At 39.2% G+C, this 19,144-nt stretch overlaps 1 pseudogene; it reads left to right on the top strand.

The window, feature by feature from the left end:
* Positions 1–309: 309 nt before the first annotated feature.
* LOC138080404 (CDC42 small effector protein 1 pseudogene) lies at positions 310–477 on the top strand (annotated as a pseudogene).
* The last annotated feature ends 18,667 nt before the right edge of the window (positions 478–19,144 follow it).

Raw genomic sequence — 19,144 nt, 5'->3', positions numbered from 1 at the left:
GACCAGAGCAGGGTTCCAAGTCTGTGGAAGAGATAACCTTGTTCCTGCCTGCCCATCCCACTCTCTGACCTCAGGTCAGTGTCTCAGCGTCCGAGATGCTGACCTTCACTACTGAGGTGAGGGCTCCAAGGACTCCACTTCCTCTAGTTCTGTCCAGCTGAGTAAACCCAGGGTGTTGTTGCACCTGAGAGGAGTGAGGAGAGGGCAGTCAAGGCTCCTGAAAAAGATCCCTCGGGGGCCTCAGACAGAGGAGTGAAACTGGAACCATCAGGGAACATGAGTGAATTTTGACACAAACTAGGCTGCTGCATGATGGTAAAGAGACCCCAGTCACAGAAGAAGAGGAGATGGATTGACTGGACCATGACTGGGGAACCAATGAATTTTGCCCACCTGACTCACATCAGCTCTGGGGAGGGAGATGGACTTGCCATGACAGGTGCAGTTCAGGAGCAGATTAGATCCAAGGGAAACTAAAAGGCCATAGAGCAATTCTTGGGGCTTGTATCTCCAATAGGAATGGATCTTCTGGGTCCAGGCTTCGCTCTGTCCAGCCCAGAAGAGATGCTGCCCCCATCAGTATTCCTCTTAGAATCAGTGAACCCAGGATCCCTCTTTTCCTTGACACTCTCAGATCTGAGATAAGGGTTTTCTGGGAACTTGGAATGAGTTCCCTTCTCCTAAATGACAGTTTAGGTGCCGCATTTTTAAACTCTCAACCTGGAACTCCTTACATGTGGTGGTAGGTGACGTGAAGAAAGCTGAAGTCACCTTTGCTGAGAAGCTTCCTTCCTCCCTGCCTTCTCTCTCCTCCTGGAATGAACTGAAGCAGATGACAAGTCGGGGCCGGGAGGATAACCACTGGCTAGTCTGCTCTTTCTCTTTAGATCTCAGACTTTAAGCACCCAGTCCCTCAGTATGTCTGTTAATGCCAGGTTCTTTCTCTAACGAAGCCTTTAACCCTATGTTTCTATAGCATTGCTGGTTCCCTAAGATCTTTCCTTTTTTTTTTTTTTTGTTTAAATTTTAATTTAAAATGAGTTCTGTTACTTACCCCTTCTTGCTACTACCTTTGTCCTTAACCCCGTCCTTGTCAGGAGCCTTATTGCATTCTATTGGATAAGAGTTAAGAGGAGAGTCTTAACCTAAAGACACTCCTTTTAAATCTAGGGGATCTGCCCTCTGCCAACATTCCTGCTGGCCTAGGTGAGAACAGGAAGAAGGATCTTGGAGAGGAACCCAGAAAACTAGGAGTTATGTCACAAGACTTACTGATAACTGAGGATGGGAGGAGGGGTAAGATAAATAGGCTGAAAACAGTCATCCTTGAGTGAGCTTAAGGTCCTGACAAAATAGGAGCTGGAAGATCTCAAGAGCAAGTTTTCTCAAACTGGGCAATTTTGACATTTGGGGCTGGATATTTCTTGGCAGTGAGGGACTGTCTTGTGCTTTATAGGACATTTAGCAAGCATCCCTGGCCCGCCCTAGTTGTGACAACCAAAAATGTCCCCAGATGGGGCAAATGTCTCCTAAGGGGCAAAGTCACCCCCAGCTGAGAGCCACTGCTCTAGAGTTAAAATATTTTCCTCTTACTTGATTTCCATTTGTTCACCCTAAGCCTTAACCATGAATAAATGAGGGCCACTTGTAAAGTAGGCTTAACTGGGCTACACCTGATCTCCATACTCTTTATTCAGTGTGTGGCTTTTGTTTGTGTGGGTTCATGTCTCTGTGATGGATGTGTACTGCACTGCTCCATCCTTACGCTCTCTGGAGGAGGGGTTCCTGTGGTGTGGAGGCCTGAACAGTGTGTTATGGGATTGGGGAAGGGAGAGAGAGAAACAGAAGTGCTGCAGGTAGCCCACGGTATGCTCCCCAAATTTTAAGCTTTATTTCTGTGCCCTGGTTCGAGAACCAGACACAAGTAAGACTCAGGGAGTTTTGTCTGAAGACCAGTGTTTGCCCACCTGGCTGAAGAGTCTGCTTTAGGAGGGAAAATAGTGGAGGCACAGGGTCTTTAGGGTGCTTCCAGTTTTCTCAGGTGTTTTGTTCTGGCCCCTTCCTTAAAAGTTATTTAGGAGGGCAGGATAGGTGAGATGAGAAGGTAGAGGTCATGTTAGCTCAGTAACGGGAAGCATCCTAGTCACAACTTGTTAGTGTTTCCCTTCATATGAGTTGATTCTTCCCTGTTAATCTTTGTTCATGAAATTAATTTGCTAATACTCATTTTGACTCAAACTATATGCAATGTCTCTGTGAAAATATAATATTTATTTGGAACCTAAAATAATGAATAAGGAGAATATTCATTATAAAATAATGAGATAGCGGTGTATATAATTATTGTGAGTATGGTGTGTCTTTTCTGTTCTTGGGCTAGTTTTTGTTAAGCCTACTCCAGTGTCTAAAAACTTTAGAAATTTTTGAGAAAACCATGACATTTCTCCTTTTCATGACTGATGATATTCAGCTTTTCTCTCAATTTCTGAAAGTGAAGAATTGGATAAATGCCTAGTTTGTTAGCCTACATTTGACCAAAATGTTTGAAATTATTTCCTTCTTGATCATATTTTGAGACCTTTGCTTTATGAATTGAATGGTAATGGTTTTAGAGTTTATGGTCTTCATTTTAAACATCTGCACAGATGAATATATCTAAAATACTCTCATTATAGAGTTGGGAATTATGAAGTAAGGCCGATTGACAAGGATGACCTTTTCATTCAAATGTTTGTGTAAGTTGTCACTTCTTTATAATAGCTGAGGCTGCAGAACACATGAGTCATTCAGATGTTTATTTCATGAGATGATTAGAGAAGATGCACCTGCATTGCTACAAGCATGACTTTTTAAGGAAACTTGCTTGTTTCCACATCTAATATAAATTATGCAAGACATTCTTGGAACAATATTTTGGTGCAATAGCCAGTTTGACGTTAGCACTCATTGGCCATCTAAAGTAAAATATGCAATCTAGGGATGATTAATGATTTAATAGATAATACATATGTAATAAGATATATCATGAATAAGTTATATCCCCCAAAAATAAACACAGTTCACAGAAAATGAGGGCATTTGAAAGAATTATTCCTTATGGAGAGACTAACCTGTAAAGGCTATGAGCATGGACTTCAGAGCCAAACTACTTGAACTGGAAGCAGATTTCTGTCATTTACTAGCTCTGTGACTATGGGAAATCATTTAACTTCTTTGTGCCTCAGTTCCGTCATTTGTGAAACAAAGAAAATGATGTCTTTCACCTACTTTTAGAAGTTAAGTATGAAGGAATTCCTAGGTGGTCCAGTAGTTAAAAATCCTTGCTTCCAATGTAGGAGTCATGAATTCAGTCGAGAGTTGGGAAACTGGGATGCGGAATGGTGTGCAGCAGCCAAAATGATAATAATAATAAGGTTAATTATGGGGATTAAATGGGGCTTCCCAGGTGGCACAGTGGTAAAGAATCTGCCTGCAAAGCAGGAGTTACAGAAGACGCAGTTGCCATCCGCCGGGTCAGGAAGATCCCCTGGAGGAGGAAATGGCAGTCCAGTCAGGTATTCTTGCCTGGCAAATTCCATGGACAGAGGATCCTGGCAGGCTACAGACCATGGAGTCCAAAGACTCAGTCACAATTGAGCAAGCAAGCATGAGATGGGGATGAAATAGGGTAATACCTGTCTGGTATATAGTAAGCAATCATGATGATGATGATGATGATGACAGTTGTTACTTAGGTCAGTCAACTGATGTATAAGGCACTTTGTTCTTCAAAGTTAGATGTGGGCCTGTTGCTCTAAAACACAACAATCTCTACAAATAAAGTAAAGCTTGATTGGGCTTCACCAGTGGCTCAGCAGGTAAAGAATCTGCCTGCAGTGCAGGAGACAGGAGACTCGGGTCCGACCCCTGGATCAGGAAGATCCACTGGAAGAGGGAATGGCACCAATCCTTCTATTCTTGCCTCACAAATTCCATGGGCAGAGGATCCTGGCAGTCTATAGTCCGAGGAGTCCCAAAGTGTTGGACACAATTGAGTGACTAAGCAGAAAAGGCAGAGGAACCAGAGATCAAATTGCCAACATCAGTTTGATCATAGAGAACACAAGGGAAATTCAGAAGAACATTTACTTCTGCATCATTGACTACGTGAAAGCCTTTGTGTGGATCACAACAAACTGAGGGAAATTCTTGAAAGGGTAGGAATACCTGCCCTGAGAAACATGTATAAAGGACAAGAAGCAACAGTTAGAACTGGACAACAATGGACTGGTTCAAAATTGAGAGAGGAGTATGCAAGGCTGTATATTGTCACCCTGCTCATTTAACATACATGTGCAGAGTACATCATGGAAAATGCTGGGCTGGATGAATCACAAGCTGTGATCAAGATTGCCAGGAGAAAAGTCAACAACCTCAGATATAAAGGTGATGGCACCTTAATGGCAGAAGGCAAAGAGGAACTAAAAAGCCTCTTGATGAAGATGAAAGAGAAGAGTGATAAAGCTGGCTTAAAACTCAACAATCAAAAAACAAAGATCATGACATCTTGACCTATCACTTCATGGCAAATAGATGGGGAAAAAGTGGAAGCAGTGACAGATTTTAATTTCTTGGGCTATAAAATCACTTTGGATGGTGACTAAAGCCATGAAATTAAAAGACACTTGCTCCCTGGAAGGAAAGCTATGACAAATCTAGACAGCATATTAAAAAGCAGAGGCGTTACTTTGCCAACAAAGTCCGTCTAGTCAAGGCTATGGTTTTTCCAGTGGTCATGTACAGATGTGAGAGTTGGATGCTAAAGAAAGCTAAGCGCTGAAGAATTGATGCTTTTGAACTATGGTGTTGGAGAAGACTCTTCAGAATCCCTTAGACTTCAAGGAGATCAAACCAGGTCATCCTAAAGGAGATCAGTCCTGGGTGTTCTTTGGAAGGAATGATGCTAAAGCTGAAACTCCAATACCTGGACACCTCATATGAAGAGTTGACTCATTGGAAAAGACTCTGATTCTGAGAGGGATTGAGGGCAGGAGGAGAAGGGGACGACAGAGGCTGAGATGGCTGGATGGTATCACTGACTCGATGGACATGAGTTTGAGTGAACTCCGGGAGTTGGTGATGGACAGGGAGGCCTGGCGTGCTGCGATTCATGGGGTCGCAAGGAGTTGGACATGACTGACTGACTGAAGTGAACTGAATTGAAGAAAAATTTTAAAATAAATTCATTAAATCATCCTTCATTTTATTCAGTTCACAGAAGAGGATCATGAGTCTCCCAGCAGGTAAAGCATTGTACAATGCATTATTTTAAAAATATCAGTGAGCCAGCTAATTTTTCCTAAAACATAAACCATGTAATCAAAATGAAGTTCATGATTCTACACAGTGAAGAAAAGGAAATTACTTAGATAAGACTATATCACTGTGTGGGTAATAGTGGCAACCACATCAGTTTGGAATGAAAGATTTTACAGTAGTAAAACAAATTTAATGGGCCAGTTCACTCTGTGTCAATTACACTGTTAAAATTTACTATTGAAATACTGTAGGGGATTACCATCCATTCAGTTTATTTGCAGGTTCTGTCCTGTATATCAATAGAATATTTTTCCTCAGAAAAATGAAATAGCAGCAGCACAGTAAATCTGGAAACAACAAAAGCAGTTGCACTTTTAAAGAAATGGAAAATGTGCCATATACATACACACATGATGTACATAACCCAAATTCAGACACTTTGAGCTTTTTTTGTTTCAGAACTTCACACCATATATAACACATTTTAAGCAGATAAAAAATAGAAATTATTTTTTAATTAGCCCATTCAGATAGTATACTGAATTTAAGCAGTAATAGCCTGTAAACACATAACTTAGTAGTATCATAGAATTATACCCACACTATGAAATTTAATGAATCTCATCTACATATGGATTCAACACAAATGAAATTGATTAAATTAATTCTTAGCATCTTGCCTGGGAAATATTGATCTCTTTTATATAATAGAACTTTCATCAATGCTCTTTATCTTGATTTTTTTTTCATTCTCCAAACTCTTTTAGAAGAATGACTTGAGAGTTACATTAGGCAAGGGGCAGAAGAAAAGGTACCTGACTTTTTCCTCCTACAAGTGAAGTTCCAAATAAACAGTTACATATGGATTATTCCCTCCAAAAAAAATTTGTAAAATAATTGAGAGCCCTCTATGTAACAGGTGACTGAGAAAATACGTATATTGAAACAGATAGGAAAAGCTGAGATACACTCATGACATTAACCACTCCTCCCAGCACAACACTTTACAATTGGGAGGAAATCCCCAACACCAGGCTCTCCCTGAGGAGCAAAGGGCTTGGACCACAGATATAGCATCCCAACATTTATGGCTGTCATGCAATGGACTAGCTTACAAATCACTTAACTCTGAGAGCCCATGGGGCTGTGCATTCACAAGTCTCCTGGGGCCACATAAAACAGGCAGTTTTACACAGCAGTTTACCCAGCTCAGTGCAGAGGGAGTAGGCAAAATGCCAAGCTCCCAAGAGAGTTATCGAGTACACCATCAAGTTAAATAAGTAACTATAGAGTATATAAATTAATGTGGAGTAATGGTATTACTGACCCATTTCATTAAATTATACAGGTAAAACTTGAAGATTAAAATAAAATGCTCACATAGGTGTAATTTTGTACTCAACAATAGGTTTCTTTAAAAGTTTAAAATCTAAAACTAATGTCTGCAATTTAGTGAAATTTTTGGTCGTGTTTGGCATTTCTAATATGCATTTCTTACATTTTTTCCAGATTTTTAGATTTTTTTCTTAATTCCATGTTCACTGGACTAGACGTGTTTCATATTATTGGTATTATTAGAGAACTCTTATGTTTTGATTTTTATCACTTTGCACATGATTAGCTTTTTCATAATGATCAAGATTACTTTATGCCTTATTGTTGAGAAATGGAACATGTTCATGAAATAGTACTATTATTTCTGTCAACTGTTTCTCACTTTTCATTAACATAGCATTACAAATGCTGAAGAGTCAAATGCAAGTGAATCTATTTTGTGCATATACCTATATGGCTTATTTTATTCTTAGCCTTTAATTTTTAATGTTATAATATGAAGATAATGGGAAGACAATGTGATAAATGAAAGAACAGATATTGATTATCTCTTAAATTCCAAGGGCATTAGTTTCTATACATTTTTACCTGTCATATAACAAGTGTTCTTCATTTTCCACATATTCCACTAGTGTCCAGTAAAAAGTATTATCTACTAGTATGTGTAGTTTAGATAGCAAATGTGCAAATTTTCATGACTTAATTCTACATATTTGAAACCTCTGGAATAAACACTTTTAAAAGTATAGCCACAAGCATTTATAACCATGTAGAGAGGCATCTATGTAAACACCATTTTTGCTTTTGTAAATTTATGTTCAGTTAGTTGGATTCAGTCATCATCCATTAGGTGTGAACTCACTTATTTTTCTTTCTCATTTCTAATGTATGCTCTCTCTTGAAAATCTACATTTGGTTTTTATAGTCTAGTTGTTGGAGGTCTCTTCTTATGTGTGTTTGTATGACTGTAGTAAATATATTTTTATAACTTATTTTTCCTATCTTACTACTTTTCTGCAATATGCTTAGAATAATGAAAACTAGCAATACTGCTAAATGACACTAATAGGTACTATAAGAAATTTTGTGTTGCCTAGTTACCTATAGCTTCCCATGTGGCACAGTGGCAAAGAATCCACCTGCCAATGCAGGATACACAAGAGACGCAGGTTTGGGGTGATTTTCTAGAGAAGGAAATGCCACCCCACCCCAGTATTCTTGCCTGGAAAATTCCATGGACAGAGGGGCCTGGTGGTCTGCAGTCCATGGAGTTGCAAAGAGTAGGATATGACTGAACATATTGCACACAGGGCTACACACAGTTAGTCTGTATAGTCAGGAAACAGAAACTATATCAGTGAATTGAACACAGAAAATTTCATATGAATTGTTAACTAGAGAAGGAGATCAAGATGTTGGAGTGAAAGGATGCTAAACTCACCTCCCCTCATAGACATACCAAAAATATATCCTCATGTGAAACAACTTTCACTGAAAATAACCTAGAAATGGTTAGAAAGCCTCTTCTACTACCAAAACTGTACAGAAAGATACTCACAGAACTAAGTAGGAAGAGAACAGAAGCAACTGAGTCAGAACTTACAACGCAAGCAGAGGACATAGAAGAGGAGGGGGATATTACTGACTCACGGATCCTCCTTGAGGAGTCAAGGGTTCAAGCCACATATTAGGCACTACAGCCCTGGGGTTTGACACCAGAAAGATGAGTATTCCTTAGCTGATTTGAAAACCAATGGGATTTAACAGAGGACTCCAAGATGCTGAGACTCTACTTGCAAGGATGATACACACACACTTGCTTATCCCAGGGACAAGGCAGAGAAAGCAGGTCGAAAACTGCATGGAGCTTCAGCCAGTTACCCACTACAGCCCCAGTGTGCATCCTAGCCCACACCAGTCATCCACCCCAGCCCTCTTGCTCTTGTGCTGCTCTTCCCTGGGGTGAAAGCTGCCTTTGTCAAGAAGAGAGCACTCACATAGAACAGAGTCAGCTGGGGCACAACTCTGCCTGTGAACCGGGTTAAGACAACCATTTCAGCATGCTTGCATGCAGAACCTGCAGGTTGAAAACTGCATGAGACTCTAAGCAGCTTCCCAGTACAACCCTAGCATGCACTCAGATTGTACTGGTTACCTGCTTCATCCCCTCTTGCTCTGGTACTGCTCTCCACTAGGGCAAAATCTGCTACTGCCAAGGAAAGTATGCTCACTCAGCAGGGACAGAACCAGCTTGGATCTGACCTCAGGGCTTCTGCACAAGTACCTTGGGCCCCAACTACCCAGCAACAGGGGGGTGAATACCAGTGAACCAGAAAAAAGCTTCAGCTCACACCTGACTCTGACTCTAACCCATTCAGTCCTACCTCCCACCAACATGTTAGCTGCCAGTTGGTACCAGCTACCAGATGGTACCCCAGGAGAAGGCATGTCCCATGCTCACTTCAGATCCAGCTCCTCCACCAAAATCACTAGGCACACGCAGATTGCATAGGGGCTGCTCATATAAGAACAGTCCCTCAAAGCATTAGCTATTTCACCTAATTTCATAGAGACAGAGAAAGTTAAACAGAATGAGAAGACAAGAAAATGAAACATATATAAATAATTTACCAACTAAAGAGTTCAAAACAATAGTAATAAGAATGCTAACTGAACTTGAGAGAAGAACAGATGAACACAGAATTTTAACAAAGAACTAGAAAATATTAAAAAGAGCTGAAAAATTATAATTGAAATGAGAAATAAACCAGAAGGAATTAAGAGCATACTAGGTCATACAGAAGAACATGAGCAATCTGGAAGATAGGATAATGGAACTCAACCAATTAGAACAGTAAAAAGAAAGACATTTTAAAAAATAGAACAGTTCAAGGAAGCTCTGAGATGATTTCAAGTACACCAAGTATAACAAGTTTGTGTTATAGGGATCCTAGAAGGAAAAGAGAGAGAGAAAGTTTGAAAATGATTAGGACTGAAAACTTCCTGAACCTGAGAAAGGAAACAGATTTCTGAATAAAGAAGGCACAGGGAGTCCAAAACAATATGTATCAAAAGAGACTCACAAAAATGTCATAATTTAAATGGCAAAACAATTTTTAAAGAATTTTAAAGGCAGCAAGAGAGGAAAAAAATGTCACAAGGGATTCTCTGTAAGGATATCAACTGATCTAGAAACAATAGCCAAGACATGGAAGCAATATAAATGTTTATCAACAGAAAATGGATAAAGAGGATGTACTACACACATATATAAAGACATAAAATGCAATATTGCTTATTAAAAACATCAAAATTTTGCCATTTGCAACAAAATGTATGGACCTAGAGTGTGTTATACTTAGTGAAATGAGGCAGATAAATACTGCATGTTGTATTCTGTATGTGAAATCAAAAAAATAAGACAAGTGAATGTAACAAAACAAAAGCAGACTCACAGATGTAGAGAATAAATGAATGGTTACTGTGGATTTGGTAGGAGGAGGATTTGGGGGAGAGGCAAGATAGGAATAGGGGATTAAAAAGTACAAACTACTATATATAAAATAAATACATTACATGGTTATATTGTACAGCAAGGAATATAACCAATATTTTATAATAACTTTATAACCTCTAAAATATTGAATCAGTATTTTGTATACCTGAAATTGAGATAATATTGTAAACCTGCTGCTGCTGTTATGTCGCTTCAGTCGTGTCCGATTCTGCGACCCCATAGACGGCAGCCCACCAAGCTCCCCCATCGCTGGAATTCTCCAGGCAAGAACACTGGAGTGGGTTGCCATTTCCTTCTCCAATGCTGGAAAGTGAAAAGTGAAGTCGCTCAGCCGCGTCCAACTGTTAGCGACCCCATAGACTGCAGCCTACCAGGCTCCTCCGTCCATGGGATTTTCCAGGCAAGAGTGATGGAGTGGGGTGCCATTGCCTTCTCCGATTGTAAACCTACAGTGCCTCAAAAAAATCCTACATATCTATATAGGCTTTCAAAAAGAAAAAGAGTCAGAAATGAAATGAAAGAATCAGAATATCACTATTTTACAAACATTCAGTTCCGTTCAGTCGCTCAGTCGTATCCGACTCTTTGCGACCCCATGAAACGCAGCACGCCAGGCCTCCCCGTCCATCACCAACTCCCGGAGTTCACTCAGACTTGCATCCATCGAGTCAGTGATGCCATCCAGCCATCTCATCCTCTGTCGTCCCTTTCTCCTCCTGCCCTCAATCCCTCCCAGCATCAGAGTCTTTTCCAATGAGTCAACTCTTCCCATGAGGTGGCCAAAGTACTGGAGCTTCAGCTTTAGCATCATTTCTTCCAAAGAAATCCCAGGGCTGATCTCCTTCAGAATGGACTGGTTGGATCTCCTTGCAGTCCAAGGGACTCTCAAGAGTCTTCTCCAACACCACAGTTCAAAAGCATCAATTCTTCGGTGCTCAGCTTTCTTCACAGTCCAACTCTCACATCCATACATGACTACTGGAAAAACCATAGCCTTGACTAGACGGACCTTAGTCGGCAAAGTAATGTCTCTGCTTTTGAATATACTATCTAGATTGGTCATAACTTTTCTTCCAAGGAGTAAGCGTCTTTTAATTTCATGGCTGCAATCACCATCTGCAGTGATTTTGGAGCCCCCAAAAATAAAGTCTGACACTGTTTCCACTGTTTCCCCATCTATTTCCCATGAAGTGATGGGACCGGATGCCATGATCTTCGTTTTCTGAATGTTGAGCTTTAAGCCAACTTTTTCACTCTCCTCTTTTACTTTCTTCAAGAGGCTTTTTAGTTCCTCTTCACTTTCTGCCATAAGGATGGTGTCATCTGCATATCTGAGGTTATTGATATTTCTCTCGGCAATCTTGATTCCAGCTTGTGTTTCTTCCAGTCCAGCGTTTCTCATGATGTACTTTTGGGAGGGAGAAATTAAAACTGCTGTTTCATGGTCCAGCTGTCTCCTGAATATCTGACTGCTGAGAAAGCAGGGAGTGGAGTAGAGAGTGGTGCTCCTTGGGAGAGAGGGTAGGTAATTTGGTCTAATCTTCTAATAAACATGCTAATTACTGGAATTTTTGAAAAAGGAATTGATGCTGTTTGCTAGGAGGTCTGTTCTTTTCTATAGAATTCTCTTATCAATTCTGATAATCCCAGAAGAATTACTGATGGTAAACAAAACTAGAATCTATTTAATCATGAAGCATGGTCTCCAGGAAAATTTCATGTGAACTGTGTAACCATATGAAAATGAAATGATGTTTTTTAACATAAACAGTCTCACAGTGTGAGACCATCCACAAACTTGACTTGGAGGCTTCATCTCTTATCCTAGACCAGAAGCATATGCCCACTATAAGAAGAAATGATCTAGGGATATTACCAAGCCTCTTCCTTTATCTATACCTTCCTTTATCTATACCTCTTACATTATTGTGCCCTTAATATTACTAGTTAAGCTTGAAACTGGTTAATATCTCAGATATATGTAGGTATATGATACTTTGTTAGCTCATAAATGATCTTGACCTTGTTCATAAATAGGAACCAAACTGTTGGGTAAAAAGTTAATTGGGGATAGGAAAGTAAAGTGAATTCAAAGATTTTTTTATTAGTTATAAAGGAAAAATATTCATTTAAAATTGTGAAATCTGTGAGGCAGTCTATCATTATGTGCTTCTCTCATAAAGTCCACGGGGTCTCAAAGAGTCAGATACAACTGAAGCAATTTAGCACCCATGTATATGCAATAAAGAAGGCTTGTAAAGATGCTCGAATTTAGTCAAACTTCTACACAGAACTTCAAGTTTACTGGGAATATATCAACATCTCAAAGAACACTATGAAGAAACAATCTGATGGATCCCAAATGTGGGATATTCTATGAGAAGACTGACTTAATTTTTTTTTAATAGTCAATATCATAAACAACATTTTCTCAACTTAAAGAATAAGCAGAACTAACTATGCTGGGGGTGTATAAACTATATGACAAAAAATATTTATAAATGTAAGGAGTACATGTAGAAGACCCAGTTCCTATTATTGTCTTCAGAAACTTCCCATGAGAATGTGAAGAATTCAACAAATATTTGCTAAATTTATCTGTAAGTAAACTGGGTATCTTATTAAACATTTAATCTGTTTGAGGCCAAGGAGAAAGATATAGAAGACTAGTATTTGGACTTGTCTATTAAAATCAAATTGAAATAAAATTTTTCAAAACACAGCCCAACTGTAATTAGCTAATGATACCTACTTTTCAGAAACTAATAGAGACATTGATTTAGAACAGCAAACTTTGCAAGACTAATATTTTTCATTGCTAAAATGACTTTATATATATATATTGTTTTTATTAATCACTTCACTGAAAATATCATAAAACTTTATAACCAAATATTTTGTAAATAGAATCTATACTACACTAAAAGAATTACCACAATTATTTACATGTGGTAGTGATGAATTTTGCATTTATTGAAAAGAAATGTACAAAACATCTGCTTTAAAAAATTTTAAATTCAGAAATCTCAGAGCATTACTATTATGCATTCTGTAAATACCTCACAAGTACTTAGGACACAGTTGCCAGAGAGTACTAGCCTCCCTAATTTTATACAGCCTCCCTATATTTATATAGCTTTTAATGCATTTCTATAAGCTTTTTATAAAACCGCTTGAACATTGTCAAAGATATAGTCAAATGCCATGTTCAGAATTGATTCCACTGACTAGTACATCAGCAATTTCATGTAACTTATAACTGGATCCTGTTTTTTAAACCATTTCCTCCATTCAGTTCAGTTCAATCACTTAGTTGTGTCCAACTCTTTGTGACCACATGAACAGCTCATGCCAGGACTCTCTGTCCATCACCAACTCCCAGAATCCACCCAAATCCATGTTCATTGAGTTGGTGATGCCATCCAACCATCTCATCCTCTTTCGTCGCCTTCTCCTACTGCCCCCAATCCCTCCCAGCATCAGGGTCTTTTCAACTGAGTCAGCTCTTTGCATCAGGTGGCCAAAGTATTAGAGTTTCAGCTTCAACATCAGTCCTTCCAATGAACACCCAGTTCTGATCTCCTTTAGGATGAACTGGTTGAATCTCCTTGCAGTCCAAGGGACTCTCAAGAGTCTTCTCCAACACCACAGTTCAAAAGCATCAATTCTTCGGTGCTCAGCTTTGTTTAGCATCCAACTCTCACATTCATACATGACCACTGAAAATACCATAGCCTTGACTAGACAGACCTTTGTTGACAAACAAATGTCTTTGCTTTGTAATATGCTATCTAGGTTGGTCATAACTTTCCTTCCAAGGAGTAAGCATCTTTTAATTTCATGGCTGCAATCACCATCTTCAGTGATTTTGGAGCCCATGTATAACCTCTAATCTGACACAGAACATCACTAAAGCTTCACTTCAGTCTCTCAGTCGTGTCCGACTCTTTGCAACCCCATGAATCGCAGTACACCAGGCCTCCCTGTCCATCACCAACTCCTGGAGTTCACTCAGACTAATGTCCATCGAGTCCGTGATGCCATCTAGCCATCTCATCCTCTGTCGTCCCCTTCTTCTCCTGCCCTCAATCCCTCCCAGCATCAAAGTCTTTTCCAATGAGTCAACTCTTCGCATGAGGTGGCCAAAGTACTGGAGTTTCAAATTAGCATCATTCCTTCCAAATTTGGGATGCTTTGTCATAGTACCTAAAATATGTTACGAATGTGTCTGATTAATTTTTACTAAGTGTATTCATTGGCAAGATCCCCTGGAGAAGGAAATGACAACCCACTCCAGTACTGTTGTCTGGGAAATCCCATCAACAGACGATCTGGTGGGTTATAGTCCATGGGGTCACAAAAGAGTCAGACACGCCTTAACTAACAAAACAAAAAGTGTATTTATTTTATTAGTTTGAGCTTAGTGACTCAATCTCCAACTGTTTGCGACCCCATGGACTGTAGCCCACCAAGCTCCTCTGTGCATGGGGATTCTGCAGGCCAGAATACTGGAGTGGGTTGCCATTCCCTCCTCCAGGGGATCTTCCTGACTGAGGGATTGAACCCAAGTCTCCTGCTTTATAGGTAGATTCTTTACCATCTGAGCCACCAGGGAAGCCCAATATTAGTATACCATAGAGGAAATGCAAAGGAAAATAATTTTATTTTACCCTTTCTCAGATTTTCTGTTCATTGGTAGTTTATAAAATTAGCGTTGACTGTAACCACAGATTGCACTCATCTCACACACTAGTAAAGTAATGCTCAAAATTCTCCAAGGCAGGCTTCAGCAATTCATGAACCATAAAATTCCAGATATTCAAGCTGGTTTTAGAAAAGGCAGAGGAACCAGAGATCATGCTGGATCATGGAAAAAGCAAGAGAGTCCAGAAAAACATCTATTTGTGCTTTATTGACTATGCCAAAGCCTTGACTGTGTGGATCACAATAAACTGTGGAAAATTCTGAAAGGGATGGGAATACCAGACCACCTGACCTGCCTCTTGAGAAACCTGTATGCAGGTCAGGAAGCAACAGTTACAGCTAGACATGGAACAACAGACTGGTTCCAAATAGGAAAAGGAGTACGTCAAGGCTGTATATTGTCACCCTGCTTATTTAAATTATTGCACAGTACATCCTGAGAAGCGCTGGGCTGGAAGAAGCACAAGCTGGAATCAAGAGTGCCAGGAGAAATATCAATAACCACAGATATGCAGATGACACCACCCTTAGGCAGAAAGTGAAGAGGAACTAAAGAGCCTCTTGATGAAAGTGAAAAAGGAGAGTAAAAAAGTTGGCTTAAAGCTCAACACTCAGAAAACAAAGATCATGGCATCTAGTCCCATCACTTCATGGGAAAGAGATGGGTAAACAGTGGAAACAGTGTCAGACTTTATTTTTTTGGGCTCCAAAATCACTGCAGATGGTGATTGCAGCCATGAAATTAAAAGACGCTTACTCCTTGGAAGGCTAGTTATGACCAATCTAGATAGTATATTCAAAAGCAGAGACATTACTTTGCCAACAAAGGTCCGTCTAGGTTTCGGTTTTTCCAGTAGTCACGTGTGGATGTGAGAGCTAGATTATGAAGAAAGCTGAGTGCCGAAGAATTGATGCTTTTGAACTGTGGTGTTGGAGAAGACTCTTGAGAGTCCCTTGGACTGCAAGGAGATCCAACCATTCCACTCTGAAGGAGATCAGTCCTGGGTTTTCTTTAGAAGGGCTAATGTTAAAGCTGAAACTCCAATACTTGGCCACCTCATGCGAAGAGTTGACTGATTGGAAAAGACTCTGATGCTGGGAGGGATTGGGGTCAGGAGGAGAAGGGAATGACAGGGGATGAGATGGCTGAATGGTATCACCGACTCAATGGACATGAGTTTGGGTAAACTCCAGAAGTTGGTGATGGACAGGGAGGCCTGGCGTGCTGCAATTCATGGGGTCACAAATAGTTGGACACAACTGAGTGACTGAACTGAAATGAACTGAACTGAACAGATTTTGCTACCTCCTCACTTTCAGTAAGAGGATGTCAATAGTCCTTGACTTCTACCAGAGATACTTTGTCAAAGTCTATATTGTATCCTCCCAGTATGCTCATAGGGCTTTGAATGTTGAATGACTTGAAGCCATATAACCTTCCACTAATGATTAGTGCTAGTTGTCTCTTGACTTTGAATCACATCTTTGGTCTTGTCCTTAATTTGGACAACTTTGTTGTTCTGTCTGGGAGACAATCATGACACTAGCTAATTTTAAAAATAGCAAGAAATTACAACCACTTTGGATAACTTAAGGACAATGGATACTAAAAGTATGATCCTATCCTATCCTATGACTCAGAAATTTCACCATTTGTTATATACTCAAGAGAACTGACTATATTTACATATATGTCTACTAAAAGATATTAGAAGAACGTTTATGACAGTTTTATTCCTCATTGTCCAAACTGAAACTATCTCCTTGCCTATCTACACTAGGATGGCTACAAAAATTGTGGTACATGTATACAATTGAACAACATGTAGCAACAAAAAAGATCAGTTGCTGCTACATGGAAGTCTTCAGTGAACCTCACAGTCATTACAATGAATAAAATAAGTCAACACAAAGACTGACTATGTATGATTCCATTTATAAGAAAGACAAGACTAATCTATAGTGGCATAATGCAGAAATAGTGCTTTTCCTGGGACTGATGACTGAAAGTGGAAGGGCACCATGGATCCTTAAAGTATGTTAGGAATGATCCAGAAAGTTATTATACAACACATTGAGATTTTATACTTTGTTCCCTTCAAGATTTTATAACTCAAAATAGAGCAGAATGTTCTAGCATGAGAAACTGGGAATTCTTGGTTAATCAAGCATCATGAGAAAGCCTCTGTTCATATTAAAGAAAAATCAAGAGACAATGTGCATATTTTTGTTTAAATATTTAGGAAAAGCCCATATAAGAATATTTCAATATTAAATATGTATGTTATTTTTTTACAGATATACATATCTATAGAACTTCACTTTAATATTTTGATAAAATCTAAGAAAATAAGTGGTGAAAAATTAATCTGAGTTCCACTTAGCTCATAGAATACACAGAAAGCAGTGATTCCAGAACAATATTAAAAAAAAAGGAAAAATCCTGATTACCCATTGAATAAATTATCCCACCTTTCATCTTCTGAAACTGTATAATTTTAACAATTAGGGTATGAACAAAAAATATATTTGATATATAAATATCTTAAGCATATATAAAGTTTTTCAATAATTAATTCACTGAGTGACGTTTGCTTCAATTTAGTGTTCTTAGTTCCAGGTGAAATTGTCTATTAGTGAATATGCTCTGTCTTAGAAAGCCTAGGGAAAGAAAAAACCACCATTGCCAGAAAGATGGCTCTCTGTGGTTAAGCTTTCCAGGACCAAGTACTGTCCTTCCAGCTCAGCCAATCACTAGAGTAATAGAATTTTTGTACTCAAATTATTCTAGATATGTTACTGGACAGAATTGTAGTGGATTTCAATACTTAGTGTTTTCTTGTGGGAGATGGGAACAGGCTTCCCATGCTTAGTCTTCTGAAACAATTTAGCCTCTGACCTGCATTTATGGAATGGATCTTGTCAATTCTTTGTTGTACTTATTTTAATAAGATTCTTATAAAACTCCAGTACCAACTCCTTATGTGAACTCTTGTAAAGGCAAGAAGATCAGCTCAGTCAAAGTTTTATTATTGAAATCTACAACATAAACTCTAAGAAATGAGTATGTCATTACTTGTAAATTTGCCCCATGAATTCATGAAGAATGAAATGATTAAGATACTGGTACTATACCAGTAACTCTCATTCACTTTGCCTATATAATCTTCTGAAGGGCAAATGTAGGTCTTGTTGTCAATGTTTTGCATGAAACATCATTAAGAAATCATCTAATGAGGTATTATTGTGTAATTATCTCAGTATTTTATATAGAATTTCCTTTTCTTTTTCTTTAAACTTAGTTTTCTTGCCAGAGACAGAGATGTTTCTGAGGCTCTAAATCATGTTGTTGATTCTGCCCCATTATTTTATATGATTCAAGTTGGAACTAGCAATATCTATATAGAAATGTATATAATAGCATTAAGTAACATCAGACTCAATACATTTCTTCAAGGATGAACTAAGTGTTCACACATAGTTTGTATTTAACAATCACACAGAAGCACATTGAAGATACTTAAAGACTGAAAGAAGTCTGAGACCTCTAGTTTTCAGTTCCTATAGTGAAATTTTTGGTTATGACAAAAATGTTCTACTAAACACTTTTCTTTTTATGGTCTAATTTTTCTGGGAGGTATATTGATCAAAAGTATTTTGGCAGTTGAAACTGAACAATAGAATAATGTCCAGGTTCTTACATGCAGCCACATAATGTACTGGTGTATTAAATGAAAAACAAGACAAAAAATCCCTAGGAGAGCCCATAAAACATAGTATTACAGAATATTTACTCCACTATAGATATCCAGTACTATATGAGAAATATTAAAAGAGAATTTAAAGTTACAACTGCAAAGCATAAATTCATTTCCTAACAGTGTTTTCCCAATGACCAGTTTTAAAGTTTGAGGGGATTTAACCAGCAGGTGCACTAAGTGCAGGCAGCCGCGACCTGGCCGGTGCAATAAGCGCGGCAGAGAGGAGTTACCCCGCGTCCGAGGTCAGGGGCGGCACCCAAGGCCAGGGGTGGTGGCCGGGAGGAGCCACCCAGCGCCCAAGGCCAGAGATGGCGGCTGGGAGGAGTAACCCCACTTCCAAGGACCAGTGGCTGCCTGGGCGCAGGAGGACCTAGAGGAGCCATCCCACTTTAAAGGTCAGGAAGGGCGGCGGTGAGGAAACACCCCTCATCCAAGGTAAGGAGCAGCGGCTGCGCTTTGCTGGAGCATCCGTGAAGAGAAACCCCACTACCAAGGTAAAAGAAACCCAAAAGTAAGATGGTAGGTGTTG

The sequence above is a fragment of the Capricornis sumatraensis genome, chromosome 5 (genome assembly GCF_032405125.1).
Source record: "Capricornis sumatraensis isolate serow.1 chromosome 5, serow.2, whole genome shotgun sequence".
NCBI lineage: Eukaryota > Metazoa > Chordata > Mammalia > Artiodactyla > Bovidae > Capricornis > Capricornis sumatraensis.
This window is presented reverse-complemented; position numbering and strand designations above follow the sequence as displayed.